We start from the raw sequence: 19,917 nt of genomic DNA, 5'->3' as shown, positions 1-19,917 counted from the left end.
ATGGCGCAAGAGGATGCCCGAATATATGGGGAAAATGGGAAGAAACTGGACCTTGACGTCCCGATGCAGTGGTGGCCTCCACATGAACAGAAAGTGGGTGGGACGGGTAGCCCGCGACCCATTGCGAGGAGAGAAACTATAATACTATGTAAACACGTGACTGAAGATGCTGTACTGGAGTGCTTTTAATTTGTTGCCCCCTCTTTTTTTGTTTTGTTGTTCTTGGCCCCTGATTCGGTGGGCGCTTTGGTTATGTCACAAAATACAATAAAAATGTTTTATCAAAAAAAAAATTATGCCCAAAGGCCAGAAAATGAATTGAATGTGACCGGCGAAGCAAGCAAAGTGTTTTTGGACCACTGCTACAATCTGAGAACTCGACAAGATGAAGAAACTGATCATAAGGAAGATGCTTTTAAATTACTCAGTGACCGCTTCACACAATCTACAGCCGCATAAAAAGGCAACCCAATAAACAATCGACATTGATGGTTTCTCCAATTTGTCTTCAAATAACCCAAGCTGAAATAACAGACGTTGAAGCCTCAACGCAATTGACCGAGGAACTTGCCAAAGATCTCGACTTCAGTGGGTCCTGTTCGGCCGATATAAGGCATAAAATAACCAGTACCGCATCGCAATTCACTAGACAAGAATGATCAATTGCTTTTCATTTTATAAATCATGTCGCACTAACTGCGATGTAATTTCAAAGAAGGTGAGCATGTTTATTATTCTTTGTACCAGGCTCCAGGAAAGTACAGGGCCTATACAAAGGAAAGCAGAGCTGCAGGCTGACCCCAAAGTTCACATTTATTGAGCACTTTGGCTGATGCAAACTGCAGGTAATGGTGACTGTGTGGGAGCCTGTATATCTTCCACTGTAAATATAGGAGGGATGCAGGATGGCACTAAACAAGTTAGCCCTTTCTCTCCGATAGTCATTGCTTCCACCTCTGTACCCCAGCATTTTTCTATTTCATAATTTGTTTGCTCACTTTTGCACCCTGAAAAGGTCTTCCCCTTTTTTTGGTCCCTTTCCTCTCATGTATCCACCAACCCTATAGCTTTCTCTTGCCCATCTCCCCTCACCACTTCGGAGGCTCTTATTTTATCTATTTTTTTTCTCAAACATCGTGCTTCCTAATTCAATTGTCCAAATTCCCCTTTCTTCTCTGTCCACCTTTGCGGAGCTGTATATTCCACTCAGACTGCAATGGCCTTAAACATGATGGGCTTTCATGTGCGCATGCAAAAGGCTATTGTGTCATGCATCTGAAAGGATGTGAAAGGCTGAGTGTGCACATGTGCATTTTTGGTGTGCATGCATGTGAAAGGCTACAGTTTGTGCCTGAAAAGCTATGCTGCATATGAAATGCTAGGTATGCACACGTAATGCTGAGGTCTGTGTGCATGTGAAAGTCTGCATTACTCATGAAAAGCTGCAGTGCCATGGTATGTGTTGCTGTGGCTATTGTACATGTTACCATTTGGACACCATCTTAATTCAATGAGCGCACCAAAAGGTAGGATTATGGTTAACCCATCTATAGTCCGAACCAAGCAAGCGAAGCGTAGGCTAGTCTTTTTTATTTAATGTCCACGTTACGTGATGGGAACTTGCTATGCATGCTGGCATTAAACTCATGACAAACGTGAACTTTGCTTCCCATTGAAAGTTGCCAGGTTTATAACTTAAGTGGCTGTGCAAATGAAGCCTCCCGTAATGTGCATATATATTGTCATTGCTGGAAGCGATACCACAGAAAATTAGCTCATATTTAGCCTTGGATACTAAATGTGATGGTAAATTACATTACAAAACTTTTTTATAAGTAAGCCAAGAGACAAATAACTTTGCTGTGCAGATTAAGTGGCATTATCATTATATATGAAGCAGTTCCCTTTTGTGTGTAGCATAAACATGTCAACTGACTGGTTTGTGGGCACTTCTTTGAGATCAAATGATTTGCCAAGGATCACACACTTTTGTTAATTGTGAAGCCGGGATTTGAGACCAGTCTGCAATATAAGGCCCTTAACCAAACATCTTCCCAGCTTTAGTTGGTAGAAATAGTACTTTAAATAACACTTTGTTTTGTAGAGAGGTTTTGAAACTTACAAACAAATCATCCAAGCTGAAAAGTATATAAATCCATGTTGAGAATAAACACTATGGTTGTAGCTTTATTTACTAATTTTTGAATGGAAAATTACAAGAACACAAAGTAATGTTAAGCTAAAAAACATCCTATGAGTTTGGTAAATGTGCGTTTAAGACACACATAAAAAAGGTATTGTATGACGAGTTCACCTTCTTGTAGGCATTGTTTGACGGGAATCATGCTTGCTATTGCAAATGGGAAAGTGAACACTTGCCAGACAATGGTTCATCAATGAACCACCACTAATAAGGAACTTGCCATTAGATAAGTGTGTTTGTTTTATTTATTTTTACATTTGTATAGCACATGAAGCCCAAGAGCATCAAAGCACTGTTGCGTGAAAAGTTACTCAGAAATGTACAGACCTGGGGATAAGTACAGTGTAATAGTTATTCAGTAAAAGCTACTGTAGTTTCGAAGTTCAAGGGGGTATGCGGACAGCCATTGGTGAATGTGACTCGTCTATAACAAGGCACTAATCTGAAAATCCAAGCCACCTGTGGCCAGCTACAGGCTACATTTTCATGGTCCGCTCAACCGATGCTGGGCAAAGTGTCAGCTGGAAATCTACTATGCGAAGCTGCTTTCCTTTTCAGTGGTCCAGTTCCTGTCAATTTGTGGGACTCCAGTTCCTTTCTAAAACGCAGTATTACAAATATCAACGAGAATATTTATTCCCTGCTATTAGTGAATCTTGGATAATTGAACAAATGTCAATTGAAAGGACATTCTCTGACAAACGGTTCAGGCTAGCTGGCGATGGATAGTGCGACAGCCCCGGATTTTCAACAAAGTACTGCACATACCACTTTAAGGACATGGAAACAAAAAATAAATTGTCGTGCAGGTGTCCGAATGTAAATTCTCAGTGGCCATGGAGAAACATGGTTTTATAAAATCCCTCCAATCGAGGGGAATGCAAACAGACCTCATAGCCACCGACAGACATGTTTCAAGAGCCAAGGCCATGCGAGAGCAGTTTCCAAACATTCGCCATCAATGTGATGTATGGTACGTTGCCAAATCAAATTTAAAAAAAATTTGAAACAAAAAGGGGCTCTGAAAATATTTCACAGTGGTCCCAGTCTTTGAGCAACCATCTTTGGCGGGGCTCAAAAACTTGTGGTGGGTTTGTGGAAATTCTACTTGAAAAATGGCGCTTATTAATGCACCGCTGTTCCAAAGTTCACTCTTGGGACAGAAAACATACATTTTCACCAATGTGCACATGGACCTTTATCGGAGGAGCAGGAACACAAGAAGCAGTGGTTGATTCCATCTTCACCTCCACACAAAGCTCTTGAATAGATTGCGTTTGATAAAACTCTAATAAGAGATCTGTTGGTAATCACAGAATTCTGTCACAGGAGATTTGGAGGTTTTCCACAATATGTGCCTAAAGTACAGGCCCAAGAGATTGCATTTCGGCATAGACGGGATGCAATAGCGAACATTACTAGTGTTATTAGCGCATAACGAGAACGTAGGGAAAGAACTATCTAGGACTGCAGGAAACTTTGGGTTGCTTTTCGTTACACAATGGCCTTTATAAAAAGAAGCAAAAAAATGGGTGGTCAAGCCAATATACCAGCAAATGGAATTAGATTTTGTGAAAGATCTCACTTTGACTGTTTTGGACATGCATACTCATGGAATCGGTCACGATTTTGTTCCTAGGACACATACACTGCCAAAAAACATTGCAAACGTGCCCTGTCCACCAAAAGCACACCTCATGTAACAGTTCACTTCCCGGTACAAATGATTAGCAGCTATTTATAACAATGTTTATATAAATTGTCCAAATAAAGCATCCAAATTTTCTTGAGAAACGTATCCTCTTTGTCAATTTGTTTGTTGTTGCAAGAAGTGCCTTTTTGAAGATGCCATACAGTGTTACGCGATGCTTTCACACTTCCCGCTTTCGTCAAGCTCTTGTTGGTCCTTCACTGATCGGAGGAGGGTCAGATAGACATCAGCATGAAAGCAACTTGGGGTTATGCAGTTGCCTTACCAAGCACGTGTTCAGACAGCTAAGTAAATATGTGCCCCACAAAGGAATGAGACCTAGGCTAGATAAGAAACTTGGCACACAAGAACTACTGACTGTAAGCAAAACGACGCATGAAAGGGGGTTGTTGGTGAGAAATAGCTGCATTCTGACCTATATTTTTATGGGGGCATGTGTTAGGGGGCGTTGCTATCGGATGCCTTAGAGGGGCCGATCTTTGAAATGCGGCCTTTGGAATTTTACGATTTCAAACGCAGTGGTGATAGGTGTCAGTGTTATTAGGTATATGAGAGGTTAATTTGAGGTGATGCAGGGTAGTTCCTGGGGACCAGATGCGTTCAAAGGGAACAGGGGTCATGGGTTCAGGGGACCGCGGCCTGGCAGGAGGGGGTTGGAGATGGCATGAGTCAGTGAGCAGAGACGGATTGTGCACCAAGGTTGGAGCAGGGCTTGCTCTGACATTCTCTTATGAGCACATTTTGTCAGGGCTTGAGACCCGCTACTAGCAAAAATGATTAGCTGCATTGCCGTGAGAACAGAAGACGAGCTGAGCTGACAGGTGGTGGGGGCTGGCTGTGCGAGGCGCTGGGAGAGTGAGCAGTTCAACAGAGGGACACTAAAAATAAAGCATTTGGAAGTAAACCAACTGATTTCATTTAAAAAAAGTAAATCACTATAAGTTTTGCGCGGCATTAGTGGATGCCAGCAAACAGTTCGTTTTTCAAAAATATTTAAAATGTCACATTGGTCTGAAGGGCTATTCGCTCGTATGGGAGTGAAGGTCAACGCGTTTGAATTTTGCTTGTGAACTGTGCACACCCACGCACCCTACACAGTATATGGTTTGATTGTTTTTTGTCCTTGGAAGAGCGGGAGGATTTGGAATGGAAAGAATGAAGGGAGGTGTGTAATACTGTCAAATATGATTAGGTTCACCATTCCAAAACTTGAGAAAGGAACAAGCAATTTAATTTTATGAAAATGTGTCGATCTGAACGGACACTCTGCATTACGCCGAGTGAATGGAAATGCCAAAAATTATGTATGTTTTTACTGTAGACGAGTTTATAGATGAACGGGTCAAGGCTTCATTTTCTGACCGGTATTGGCTTACATTGTAATGGGTGTTTGTGGTTCTACGCGAATATTACTTATGTGTTCTTCGAATTCTTCCGTCAGCTTCTGCATCCCATTGTGAGCTAAACATACGCCATAGCACTAACCGCTCAAGCACACCGTAGACTCAACTTTCCACTATGTTTGCTCTGTGTTTCCATTGTTTCGCGTTTGAGTTTATCATTAGTTTTCACACGGTGCAGAATGAATGGGCAAATTGATAAATAAGAAGAACGGCTACTGAGACATTTCTGTTATGTTTTCTAAAAAGGTACATCCTGCCGTTCTGCAAATGTCATCTTTTCTAGATACCAATTGATGGCTTCTTCAGCCGGCAGCTGCAGATACACTTGAATGGCTGGATTACAATCACGCCGTTTTGGGATGATCGCACTGGCTCGATATGCCCTTTCGCAGTATCAGCGATAAGGAGCAACCTGACATAGTTTACGGTGGTCTAGTCCAGGCTGATGACGAAACCTTGCGATTCACGGTGCGTCCAACGCTCTTCATGTACCCAAAGGAATACCCTGGGACTCGCGATAAACATTTGTGGATCGAGAACAAAAGAAAGAAATTACCAATGTGGTTGAATATGGAAATCAGCAGATGTTCTCAGAGCATTTATTGTGAAATAAAAGTGCATTACAAATTGCAGAGTATTGAGGTTTCCTTTAAAAAAATAATGTTTTCTTTTCAAAATTGGGACACGTTGTGTTGTGAGAGAATGTGTGTTGCTATTCCGGGTTCCGCATCAACTGACGTCAACACGTAGGTGATGACTGGGGGTGTTTGGCTACGCTGCTCAGTAACGTCATGGCACAGAATATCGCTAGGAATGGTGATGTCAGCTTCAGGGGCAGGAGATATGATTGTGCCACCAGGGCAGTTAACCTTAGGGCGATGTAGCAACAGATAAAATTAGCACAAGATGGCCACGCCCTGCTGCCTGATTTCACATGTGTAAAAGTGAGGAAAACTACGGTAAGTTACATAGGAAATGTTGGTACAATCGAGCACTGTATCCCTCTGGCCTCCGGGCCCAGGTCCTGCTCACCCTGCCACTCTCCCGCACTGCCCCCAGGGCCACCCCTTGCACTGGGGTCTGGGTCTGTATCTGTACCCATACAGCCCCCCCCCCCTTTTCTTCCTGCACTTATCAGACCACACCCGTCTGCTGCCTTAAACCTAGCAACTTGCCAATGCTGGCTGCAATACCACTGTTTGTTGCCTTTATTATTTATTTATTATTATTTATCCATTTCTCCTTTGCTTCGCACTTTCCAATTCTCCCCTCCCCCATGCACTTGTGCGTTCTCACTGTCACTGGGCCTAGTAAGATCATTGTTTTGTTCTCCCCTGTTCCCCTCCCTTGCCGCGCTCTGAAACACTTATGAACGAGTGTGATAGAAATAAAGTATCAATACCAAAAAACACTAAATGCTAGTGCGTGCCAGTTTTTTTGGTCAAAGTGCTCCACTTTGATGAGTTACTTTTTTATGCAACTAATAGTTTTGACCAGTGTTGCTGAATAAATGTCCTTTAAATCGTACAATTTGCATTACGTTTGAACAGCCCCCCCCCAACCACTCATTAGGTACTGTTCAAACAGCCTGTCACAAAAAGAATGAATTGCAATTTGCAACTATGGGCCACTTTTACATTGGTGCCCAAGCCAATTTTATGCAACAGTGCGATCCTGGTGGCTGCCAAAAGTGAGCCACTGCGGTTGTATTCTCAGCGGAGGTGTGGATGGTGGGGAGCACTGTCTGCAAAAGAGTAATCAGAGAAAAATGATAGGAAGCAGGAGAGGCCGGGGCAGTAGCCAGGCCGGGCCCAGGCACCATTCAGGCCCCCGGGAACCTCACAGGTGCGTGGGGACAAACGCCCACAGCACAGTCACATGTAGAGTTGTAGAACCCTATCGAAGGACAATGCAAGTCACACCGTAGGAAGCAGGAGAGTCCGGGGCAGTGACCTGGCTGGGCCCAGGCACCATTCAGGTCTCCTGGGGACCTCACAGGTGGGTGTGTACATGAAAGGACAATGCAACGCTCGTCGGATGATAGGAAGCAGGAGAGGCCAGGGCCGTGGCCTGGCCCAGGCACCACCCACGCCCCTAGGGTAGGGTGCCAACTCTTTGATAGTCTGTCCCGGGACACTTGCCCACAAGGCGGTGATGACATCACATCATTCACGTTTGGCCCACCCCTTTTTTAAATAAAAAATGTTTTAATGGCTCTTAATTCCTGGCTTAATTGACATGCAAATGGTTTGTCCTTGGGAGGGGATGGTCACTTTTTTAATTGCAAACATGACCATCACGACCCCAGGAACAAAGCATTTGCATTTGAATTATGCAGGTGTCAGAGCGTTACAGCTCGACCTGCAGGCTCAAAGGAGCCAGGGCCACAGAGCCGCCCTGAGAAAGAAAGCAGCAGGCAGCAGCGCCATGCTGTGTAGACGGCCACTTCAGTTTGCAGAGTGGTTGTGCTGGTGGCAGACAACCTGCGTCCTGCATAGCCACTCTGCAAACTGCGGGACAGAGTCCCTAATTGCGGGACAATCCCGCGAAATCCGGGACAGTTGGCCACCCTACCTCACAGGTGGGTGGGGACAGACGCCCACAGCACAGTCTCACATAGTGCTGTAGACCCCTACGAAAAGACAAAGCAACACAGGCCGGATGAAAGGAAGCAGGTGAGGCCCGGGGCAGTGGCCTGGCTGGGCCCAGGCACCATTCAGGCCTGGGGAGCAGGGGGGAGGGTCAATTAGAGCTGTAAGACCCTAAGAAAGGACAAAGCAACACAGGCCGGATGATAGGAAGCAGGTGAGGCTGTTGGGGGCAGTGGCCGGGCCCAGGCATCATTCAGGCCTCCCTGGGACCTCACAGGTGGGCGGGTACAGACTCCCACAGCACAGTCTCATATAGAGCTGCAGAACCCCATGAAAGGACAATGCAACGCACGCTGGATGATAGGAAACAGGAGAGGGCCTGGCCAGGCCCAGGCACCATTCAGGCCTGGGGGGCGGAGCATGTAGAGCTGTAGGACTCTACGAAAGGACAAAGCAACACAGGCCGGATGTTGGTTCTACGCAGCGAGACGTGGCTTCTCACCTGCTTTTGGCCGCGCAAGGAGCCTTCTTTCCGGCAGCCAGAGCCTTCCCGAGTGCCAGTTGGAGCCAGAGGGACGCACAATGATGACGTCAGAAGCCACGTAAATAAGAGTGTGCGGGCCGTTGCTATGGTCCTTTTCTCTGATGGGAACTAGCCAAGCTCCTCTCATGGTCCTTTTCCTGCGCTCTCAGCGCTCAGCATGTTTACACTTCTGTTTAGGATCATTGAGCATGCATAGGGTGTTCCATGGTGTACGCACGCCCGGCTCATCATGCGTTTAATGCACATGCTCTGAGGATCAGTATCTCAGCATGCGCATGCTCTGAGGATCAGTATCTCAGCACTGCGCATGCTCTGATGATCAGTATCTCTCCATTGCGCATGTCTGTTTTTCAGGTTTGAGGTTCGGCTTTGCAGATGCAGATCTTTATCTCGACCAATCAGCAGTCGCTCTCAGAGAAGCCGAGCGGGGGATGGGCTCCTTTTCGTCTTCCTGGGACATCAAATGATACATTTGCAAATGTGAACTACATCCAGCGGTCAAAGTGGGCGGGAACTAAAGAGTACAACGTCCCCTTAATGTATGCACCCAGAATACCGCTGCAGCACCTCAACTTTAAAGAATACTTTGTTTTTAAATGCATCCCTACTGGAGACTCGAACCTGGGCCATCCCGATATCAAGCCAGTGTAGCCTTGCACTGCTCTCTCTCACGTGTTTGAAAGGGATAATTTATTTCAATAGACTGGGATGTAAAACCCATTCCCAAACAGCCAAGAAGCCCAGGTTGACAGTGTTCTGGATCTGCCTATGAATGGTTCTAGGATCCTGTTTGCAGGCAGTGGGAGGTGTCTGTGTGTGTGTGTATTTGTATGTGTGTGTGCATGTGGATAGGCATGTTCTTTAAGAGGTGTGGCCAGTGAAGTGGAGGCTGCATGTAGGTGCAGGCTGAATGGGATAATGACACACTAATGGTGGTAATTAAATCGATTTTCTTTCGTTTTATTCAGTTTTACAAGAACTGTTGTAAAACACAATGTTTCAGGGTGCAGTGGAGGAAAGGAAGGACCCATGAGTATGGGGGAGTGGGCAGAAATGGAGGCAGGGTGAGTGAACATAGTTCCACACACTTTTAAAAAACATTTTGACACTGAATCCATCACAATCTTTTAAGGAATAATTGGGGAATAATTTGCTGTAAGTGAGTGACCAGCAACTATTCACTCCTCTTGGTGAGAAAGCAGTCATCTTTTTTGGCCACGTGTTAAGCAAACCTTCTGTTAATCCTGTCTTCTGTGTATGTGATGGAGGATGCATTACTGGGTGGGAAGCGATGTCTTGTGTTTGTAGTATTTAATTAATAATGGAATTTCTTCCATTTCTAGATCTAAACACACAATTGTGTCATCCTACTCAGCACAACGTAAGAAGAACAAGCAACAAAAGGTAAATAACTGTTGTAGTTTGTTTCTCTGCACATGTTGCTTTATGCTTCTGAGATAACCTGTCTCCCACCCTGCGTCCCTGGACCCTTCATGTCCCCATCTCTCCTGTCTTGTCTCCATTTCTCTCTCATGCCTCATCCTGGAAGTGGTGTCCAGATCCAGCTTTATGGTCCATGTATGTGGCTCAGTGGACTAATGCATTCTCTAGAAGGATCCATATGTGTGTCCTCTAGTCACTGGGCCACCCAGCCCTTAATCTGTCCAAGATTAACAGAATTAGTACCACTGAGTTGTGTAACAATGATCATCTGTTAGCTTCTGTCTAGGGGTCAACACTCTACAAATAAACCTATTATTTTATGTTAATGCATTCCTCTGCTGTCCTGTTAATTAGTAATTCGCTATTGAATCTGTATGGTGGATCACAGCACTTTGCTATACGGGTGGAGGAGTGGAGCTCTACAAGTGAATTAAATAGGCACATTGGTAGCTACAAGTAGTGTTGGTTGTTCTCCTTCCAGATCACCTGGGGAGCAACGGAACGCCGGATATGCACTTGGACATCTATCTGGGTGTTGTTTCCTGTCTAAGTATGAATGAGGGAGCATTCGGGAGCGGAATTGAGAGCAAGAGGTTGTTAGGGAGAATTCTCTCTTTAGGCTGAATTTCCTAACCTAGTGAGTCCCCCAGCAGCTTTGCTGGATTTCTGGAGTTTGTTTTTTTCCTCCTGCCAAGAGTGATACTCTTTTTCTCCCACTCTTGGACATGATTTATGGTGTTCCTTTGACTGTCAATGTGTTTTATGGGCTATGGGGTCCTTTACTGCATAGGGTCTCATGTGTTTTACTATGTGTGTTACACAGCACCCTCCGTGCAGTAACACAGGGGTGTCATAGTGGCACCCCACCCTGGGACTGACTATTGTCTCCCAGGGCATGTAAAGTCACCATTGACTTTACTAGTCCCAAATTATTAACAGAAACCAGTACAAACCATCCTATTGTGGACGTACTGGTCGGGACAATTTGATTGCCCCGGGGCTGTTAGTCGAGGGGGCACGTCTCCGTCCCCCCTGATCAAGTTTTGGCTGGTGGCAGTGGAAACTACTTTTTATATTCGACCGCAAATATTTTCCTATGGCATTTTCCCATTTGTTCGAGACTACCAATGTTAATTATTTAATTCTCATAGCCTCGAACATACCGCCGGTTTATTTATTTAATATTAATTCGCCGGTTTGGTATTTTTTGCCAGGACTCGATTCTAAAATGGCGTTTGTGTTCTCTTCTGTGACTCCAACCCAAGTCGAGCCCTTTGTTCCACTTTTTGGCGGGCTTCTCCACAGAAGCCTCCAAAAGTGGTGCCACTCTATCTGGGTACCACGGGGAGGAGTGGGAGGGGGTGTAGGCACCCTGGACTGAGTTACCTTGGTAAGTCAAGTCGCACTCTTGTGTGATTGGCCCAAGTGGTGAGCCAGCCGGCTCACCACTTAGCATGTTTGATTGACAGTTAGGCTGAGTGAATGGGGGTATGCTGCATAAAAGCAGGGCTTTCGGGACTGGAACTTCAGAAGTTGCCACAGGACCTGAGAATCAGACGAGGAAGAAGCTGAGCCGACCTACCACGACGACACCACCGGTGGAGCCCTGCGCAACCGAATCACCACTTCCCGACGACAGAGAAGATCTCCTGGCTGGAGAGGCTTCTTCCCCTGACTGGTGGGCACAACCAGTTTTGCCTTCTTACTTCGCACCCCAGACCGGTTTGTGGTCGAACTGCCCGTGCCAAGCACCCCGGCGGCCGGATAGCCACTCACCACTGAACCGCGAATCAACGGATCGCTCCTTGTACCTTAGAAACTCTGCGGCTAGTTTGTTCCCTGGCAGTGCAACAGACTCCTGTCTTCCTCCCAGACGAGATCCTCTCTTCCCCCAGACGAAGCATCGACTTGCATCCGCTGCCAGGAACAACTGCCCCCACTGGAGTATTCTCACCACTTAAGGTACCGTGTCAGCCAGGCCTCCCTTTCTAAAGATTGCTACAAGGTAATAATAACACCTTAACCTTCTGGACTGGGCTGGCCACCTTAACCCTCTAACTGGTCCCTTTCTTTTGTCCAACTCCTTTTTGAACCATTACAAGACTTTTGTGCACTGCAACCATGTGACCTTGGACACATTTTGTTTGATCCTCTTAAAGTGGATCCGGCCTATTGAACTCTAACTTCACGGTTTAACTTTGCCTTCCTCTCTTATTATGCTCTTGTAAAAGGGTTGGGATCTGTTTCAACTTATTCTCTGCTTTTCTCTCTCTTTTAAAAACAAACTATTAGAGTGCCATCTACGTTAAGCGCTCACCGCTGTCTGAAAATAAGTGGGGCTTTACTTAAGACTTGTCTAATATTCTTTTAAGGGAGTGTATATCTTTTAGTGACCGTGTTTTTGAATTGCTTACTATTAGTGCCTGTGTGTTTTTCTAGATATGGTTTTAAATAAATAATTACATCTCTTTTACACCGAGCCCTGGTCAGTGTTTACTTGTTCTACTGTGTTCTCTTGACCTATTGTGATTACTCTGTATACTGCCTAACTCTTCTTGAGGGAAGTCTGACTGCTCAGCCACAGCTACCAAGTGAATCTGTGTGGTACAGACTGCTACCAAGTGGGTTTACTGCCAAACACTTGTAGTCTTAAATCGTTTGCAGTGGTCCCAGAGGGAACTGCACAGGTTTCTGCCTAACAGAGGTAGAGTCGATGGAAAGGATAGTATCTAGTGCGGAAGTATGACAGACCCACACTCCGCTTGCCTGTCCACCCGCTAGATGGGCATCAGCATGAGGTGACTGAAAAGGAAGCCCCTTTTTCACGCTTGTGAAGGGGGGTGAGTCAAGGACAGTTTCATGACTGCTTACACGCGTTCGTGAATGGTTAGACTTTCAGGTGATCAGAGTATTACAGGCTCCTGAAATCATCTGTATCCCTTGTCTCCAGTCATTGGAAATAATGACCAAATGGCAATGTGAGGTGTTAGGACCCCCTATTGGCTAGCATCCCGTGTGCATTTCTGATGAAGACCCACTTTGAAGCACTAGTCCACACATTGCCCTGGGTGGGAAGCTCCAAGGTGTGGCTCCCTCAACTTGGCCTAGAGGCCTCATTATAAGCTTGGTGGTAGCCTTGCCGGTAAAACCGGCAGGCTACCACCAAACTTGCGAAAAATTCCGGCACCCGCCAATGAGGAATTACCAGGGTCTTCCGACTTTGCCAGACCCTGACTCGCATCACTGTGAATCATGATGCCGTCAATTACATGTGAAAGTGGGCAGCAAAAATGGATAAACCTACTCGTTCCAAAGAGGGCAAATCCAGATTTTTATTATGGAAATTATGTTGTTATCTTGGGAGCTTTGCTTAAAATGGATGCTGGATTTCTGTCATCTCATTGTCCCTCTTGTCGTTCCTCAGCTGCCCTGGGCTTCTCGGTTCCCGTCTTTTACTCTTCTGGCACCTCAGCATTGGAATGCTCTTCCACATTATGTCTGTGCATCCTCTACCTCATTCTGTCTGTGCATCCTCTACCTCATTCTGTCTGTGCATCCTCTACCTCATTATGTCTGTGCATCCTCTACCTCATTCTGTCTGTGCATCCTCTACCTCATTCTGTCGGTGCATCCTCTACCTCATTCTGTCGGTGCATCCTCTACCTCATTCTGTCGGTGCATCCTCTACCTATCAGATTTCTTTTCATTCCCAATTAAAAACTCCTCTTCTTTCGCTTTCCTCTAATTAGCTTTGATCATTAATTGGGTTATCATGCGTCATTTTTATTGGACCATTGTATTTTGAATTTTTATAAAGTGCTTTGGCGAAAGTGCTCAATGAATTAAATACAAAATACAAAAATTGCCTTAAAAAAGCAACACACAACCGTACCCTTCTTATGGAATAAGACCAATAGTGCTTAGTCTTTCCCTGTTATGGTAAGATGACCCAGTGCCCGTCGGTTCCAAGAATATAGGTTTTGTAGTGAGTCACAAGTCTTTAAAGTGAAGAAACAAGTACTTGCAAAGCCCACACATGAGTAAACAGTTCCAGTGATGAAAGAACAAGTTAAGTGTGAAAGATTAGGCGTCCTTTCCCAATCCCATCACTCTAGTACAGTGGTCTTGAAACCTTTTCATACTGAGCCCCTCCCCACACTCCTTGAGTAAAACTATTGTTTCTGGCCCACTCATAACGGTTGCCCCTGTCGCCCGGTGGATCAAAGGATGTCCAGGGTGCCCACAAGCTCTTTAAAAATATAAGAAGATTTATTTACTGCTTATAGTTTCCATTAAAAGCAGTCCCCTTATCCAAGTTTCTATTAAACCAGTCATTTTAATCCTTTTTTAAAGATGCTGGGGCACCCCTTGGACATCCTTGGCACCCCCCGGGGGCCAGCCCCCAGTTTGAAGACCGCTGCTCTGAAGGCCAGTGGAGTAGCCTTTGCCAGAACTACACCAATCATAGCGGGCAAGGAAGAGGTAGGGTGATTACCTTCCATCCCTTAATCCCTGTTATGGGTGTGTGCGCAGTATAATTCCTATGCAAGCTTGTCCCTCTTATTCCAATTAAGCTAAGAATTACCACTAGGATTACTACATTCACTGGGATTGCTTAATTAGGTTGCAGAGGGTCCAGGTGTCGTGGATGCAGTTGTCACTTTCAGTCTCTGGATTGGGTCCCGCTAAGTGGGGGTTCCTAGGACTGATTAACAGTCCGTTGTTAGCATCCTGGTCTGCTCACGGGTGCCAGTATGCACGTGTGGCCAGACCAGACGTACATACCGCCACCCCCGAGTAAACTCGTAATGTGGCGGCCCGGTATGAACGGTGCCGGTACCTTACCGGCACCGTTCATACCACGGCTGCCAGGGTCGTAATGAGGCCCATTGTCTTAGTTAGATCCAATACATTTAGATGCCCACATATAGCAACACAGAAAGAGCAACACGTGTGTTAATGTTCCAGTTGCAGAGGTTATAGATAGGGCACCTTTATAGGCGGGTGTTTAGTTGTTGTATTATTAGTATGTATTGATGTGCGATATGGGGGAAGAAGCAGATGTAGGTGGAAGATGGAGTCAGTAGGGTAGTATGGTAGAAACGAGGTCAGTGTGGTAAAAGTGACAGGAGTAACGCCATTTTGGATGTTAAGGCCTAGCACACGATGAACAGATGAAAATGCTGGACTTAGTGTGGATCTGCTGCTCGGTAAGTCCAGCTACAAAAACAAAGCCCTTTTTCCGTTCCACCAGGTCAGAGGCATTCATTGTACGCAGGTAAGCACTAATTGTATCCAGCTGCAGGGCCTGGATGTGATGGGAACGGAATGTTAGTTGGTGTAAGAGCAGTAAGGACAAATTCATGAGAATAGTGCACGTTGCTGTGTAATGCCAACATCCAGCTGATGATTTAGAACACTACAGCCCTCACCCTGGGATGGACACCCCATATGAATTACACCTAGACGCACAATTTAAGCAAACAAACCCTTGAAATCCAGACTCGAGAACAGTGCCCTCGTCAACGCATCCATGGGAACTTGTGGATGTGAGGCGATAAGGGCAGGGAGCCATGTCTGGAAAGTCTTGTGATTCGGGACAGGTGTAGCAGAGTTGATTCCAATACATTTTGTACAAATTGGGGGGCGCAGCTCGCGTGCACCATTGCATCTGGGTAAATGAGGAAGCCTACTGTCTCATCAAAAGTAGGGTTGGCCTTGCAAAGGTGCTTTGATTGCACCTGGAACAGGAGGGTGAACATCACGTGATGGTCCCAAATGTACAAGCTTATTGAAAAGGACGCACCAATCACAAATTTGGGTTCGGAAGTTACTATGTAGGGGACCACGTGTCTATGGAAATGGGGGTAGCGTAGATGTGGCCAATTGGTCATGGGACTACAGGGGATTAGCATGTTCTATAGGTGGTAGCCAATGAGTGTGGTGGGATTATGTTGTACTCATTATTAAGCATAGTATTGTCAATTTGTGGTTTTTCTGCTATATAAAGTGTAACGTCTTGAGATAAGACAAGCTCTTTGTCAGGTTCGCTCTATTGAACTGTCTGAGACACCTTTTGCATATAATAAACCTTGTTTTTCCTTGCAAAGAGGTGCAGTGATTATATTGGTCATTTGGATTGGTTTTACTCTACGTTTTCTGTCTGCCATCCTTTCAAAGGCATGTGGTTTGTATGATGCAAACATTCCAAAATATCAAATTCAGATGGATAAACCGCCTATCCAAACATCATGGTCACTTAGCAAAAAGCATCAAAAAGGGTAACTGAGACTTGAAAAATATAGTGTCAATTGGAATTGACCAGGATGCAAACATAAGCCAAATCTGAATAAAATCGTTCCATAGGTAGTGAGCTGATTACCATAGGTAGGATTACTTCCCTGTGCAGCTCATGCAAATATAGTAGTTCTCGCAAAAAGAAAAGCTTTGAGTCTCTAGAGCCCAAACATTCAATTCCAAAAGCTTCAAAATCCAAGCAGAATAAAGGTGTGAATATTAACCCCTCCTCTATGGCCATAATGGAGGAAGTTGTTCCAGCTCGATGCTTGTCCTCCAGCACTGCTCTCCAGCCAGATGGCATTTGTTCAGGGTTCACAAACAGCACTGCCTGCCTCCTCCTAGAAACTGGCTTTTTATAGCCTTAGCACAGTTGTTTACCAAAAGCTTGAAGCCGAAAGCTTTTATATGTCTAAAAGCCTGATGCTCTTTTTTTCAGTTGTAACACCTTACCTGAGGTCCTGCAGGGTTGGCACAGATTTCCCAGGAAAAGCAGAGACACAAGTGATGATAGCACACAGACGCCAACGTGGGATTGGATAGCAGCACTGGAATGAAACGGCCCCTCCACCCAGGTCCCCCAAAAGAAATGGGTTTCTATGTGCTGAACCTTCTTGTGGCGGAATCATCCCGTCATGTAGTCTGTAATCCTTGGATGTGAATTGCACTGCCTGCATGGAGGAGAGAGAGAGGTAAAAGCAATGAGCGTGTAACCTAGGCTACAACCCTTGTCTTCCCCTCCTTTCCCTGTTTTCATTCCCCTCCCATCGCTGCTATGAACCTGGTGGTTTTGCAAGGGGCTCACAGCGTGGTTGGATAGGTTATTGATGAAAGGTTCTCTGGTTGCGTCCAAACGGGCCAGACGCGATGTAAGTGCCACTCTTCATTAGCTTCGCTATATCAGCACACTTCCATAAGCACACTGTTAATTCACACCAAGCATTTTTTAACAAACAAAGTATTAGTGCAAAGGTCAGATGCACTTCTGGCAGTCAACAGGTCTCTAGCGTAGTTTTACAGATAAGAAGGTATTGCCTAAGTGCCCGACACACTCCAGCATGCAACAGGTCTTTCAGATATTATAATGGATTCAACTTGCATGCACTTGCTGCATCGTAGCACTTATCTGCTTCTTTTCTTCTTTTAGGTCCGAAACAGTGCAGAGGGCAGGGGTTCATCCTGAAGCCAGATGGTAGACCAACGAATGAAAAACGGCCAGGAAGAAACAAGGAGGCAACGGCGTAGGAAGAAAACACGCACCTGGACCGAGTTGCTAACAGGTAAATATTACTCACTTAAACTGCGAATGTTGAGCACGGTTTGCAGAGTGGCATGGCCTTTTATAGGCTTTGTTTCCCAAAATGATGAGCGGCTGGGCATTCAGGAAAAGGTAGTTTGATCTCTGTGCACAGATCGCAGCATTCCACGACAAACCATGCACACAGAGCCCCTTTGCCTCCAGGTGTGGTATGGCTTCACAATAGGGCTTCCTTTGTGAGTAAGGAGTGTATTGTGCCTCCCCTTCCTGGTGTTTTATGTGGGCTGGGGGTCAGTGTTACAGAGATCCTGCCCCTCTTTTGCTGCTCAATCCTGACATCCGTCAACAATCTCCCTCAAATCTGGCCTAGCCCAGAAGCCTGGTAGTCCATTGTAGTCTTTCAGGACTTAATTATTGTATTCAGATCATTGGATACTATTAACCAAAACAAAAAGAACTATTGGAACACATCCCAGACCATTGCGTTGCAGCCCAGAAGCTACACTAGCCACATTGTACATGGTTGTTCCAAAACTACTGATTAGCTTGGCACAGTAAACGATAACGGGCCTCATCACGAGTTGGGCAGTAGCCCTTAAATGCAGCAGTAACGGAATTAGCACTGCCAATACCGTTCCGCCGGATCACAATTCAGAGCTAATACCTCCAGCCACAGAAACAAATTGGTGCTTTTACAGCCAGCGCTAATAGCCTTGACAACACAAAGCGCAATTACAGCCATATCAAGTCCATGTACGGTGGTATTAGCACTAAAATCCGGCGCTAATGCAGCCAAGATTTATCTCCAACCTCCAGCTGGAGGCAAATGAACACAGGTGCCAGAAATGAAGCCACAGGTGCATCCAATGCACTCCAGAGGGCTACATAATGCACAGCCCTACCCCAAACACTGTCTCCAACACCATGCTGCCATTATTTGCTGCAAGCTGGGACAGCCAGCTGCTTCGTGCTGTGTCTGAATCTTGAGATGCTGGACAACCAGGCCAGGGCACAGTGAGCACCGCACAGGAGGAGGAAAACCTTCCACGCTAGGCAAGCACCCATTCCCAGGGTCAAGCCATTACTCTGGGCCCTCACTGACACCTAGTTGGTCACCCTGTATCGCCTGAACAGGGAGAACATCACCAAACTGCTGGCCACAATCCAGGAGGACATTGGGAGCAGTATCAAAATCTGCACAGCTGTCAACCCACTGGTCAAGCTGATTCCATGGTCCTTCACTACAGCACACTGCCGGGATACATGGAGAGGCACAGAGGACAACGGATGTGGATGTTGGGTGAGTACAATCGCCTCCACATATGCACAGTGAAGCACCTGACGAAAATTGGTGGGGGAGTTAACACTGATGCAAAGCATGGCATGGCAAGTGAATGCACTAGCAGCACCCGACAAGCACCCAAATCAACAGGGGATAGCAAAGGGTGCATGCACACGCTGGACACACACGCTGACGTACACATACTGCAGCAATTACAACAACACACATGACCACATGTACCACAACCACACTACAGCACCCAATATCAGGCTAGCCAGTGCCACTGCCATGCGCCCATGTGCATCCACTTGGGAAAGCTGACACACTGCCCCTAGAATAGTAGGTTAGGACACAAACCAACCCAGCATGTCCCATGCATGAGAGCAGCACACAGCCACCAGGGACACACCACTGAACAACCGCCACAATGACACAGGGTGCATGTGCAGGCAAAGGAATGCATGACACCATTGACAAAGGCTGCACAGACATCACACATACACATGGCATGGGTGGCATGAACACATGCATGCACACGATGACCATTGCCCCAATAATGCTTTGGACCTCCCCCACGTATGACATTGTGACTTTTGTCTGTGCATCACCTCATTCAGTTGACTGCGGATGTCCCCAGCTGGTGTGGCTGATGCCCCTGTGCATGACCCACATACACCACATGAGACCGCCTACAACCATGCCCACAGTTAGACATGTGTGTGCATTGAGCGCACCTTCAGACTCCTCAAGGCACGATTCTGGTGCCAAGATCCTACTGGCAGAGCCCTAATGTATGCCCCGGACAAACTGTGCTAGTGTGCGCAATGCTGCATACAATTTGCCTGAGGAGGAATGTGCCACTACCCCAGACACGGACATGCCACACCCAGAGGAAGATTCAGATGAACTGCATGAGGCAGGAGGCAGGAGCCAGACCAGCCACTTAAAGGGATGACGTGAGGGATGGGAGACTTGCATGGCAGGCACTAATGGACAATTTATTCTAGAGCACTACCCTGACTCAAGCCACTTCCAACACTGCAGGCCCCACCCTTATGCTAGCCATACCTGATGGCTACCAAATACTCAGGGTTGACAGACCTAATGCCGGAGGCGGTAGCCTAGCCATCATCTCCAAAACGAACCTAGCCATTAGACTGTCCACTCCACTGTCATGCCAATCAT

At 46.1% G+C, this 19,917-nt stretch overlaps 1 protein-coding gene and 1 long non-coding RNA gene across 4 annotated transcripts in view; one reads left to right on the top strand and one right to left on the bottom strand.

Annotated features, from left to right (window-relative positions):
• Positions 1-8,672, bottom strand: part of LOC138557993 (zinc finger protein 615-like) — a 51,564-nt gene extending 42,892 nt beyond the window's left edge. For all 3 annotated transcript variants that reach the window (XM_069642648.1, XM_069642647.1, XM_069642649.1), the window contains exon 1: positions 8,411-8,672. The gene's annotated coding sequence lies outside the window, so the exon portion shown is untranslated. The remainder of the gene's footprint in view (positions 1-8,410) is intronic.
• Positions 8,673-8,864: 192 nt separating this feature from the next.
• LOC138557997 (uncharacterized) overlaps positions 8,865-19,917 on the top strand; it is an 83,728-nt gene continuing 72,675 nt past the window's right edge. Inside the window, exons 1-4 of the long non-coding RNA XR_011298152.1 lie at positions 8,865-8,991; positions 9,796-9,856; positions 16,632-16,884; positions 17,340-17,472. This is a non-coding gene — a long non-coding RNA (uncharacterized lncRNA). The remainder of the gene's footprint in view (positions 8,992-9,795; positions 9,857-16,631; positions 16,885-17,339; positions 17,473-19,917) is intronic.

This window comes from Ambystoma mexicanum, unplaced genomic scaffold (genome assembly GCF_040938575.1).
Source record: "Ambystoma mexicanum isolate Mex_15411 unplaced genomic scaffold, UKY_AmexF1_1 Mex_scaf31, whole genome shotgun sequence".
Lineage (NCBI taxonomy): Eukaryota > Metazoa > Chordata > Amphibia > Caudata > Ambystomatidae > Ambystoma > Ambystoma mexicanum.
The sequence above is the reverse complement of the archived record's forward strand: the minus strand, read 5'-3'. Positions and strand labels throughout refer to the sequence as shown.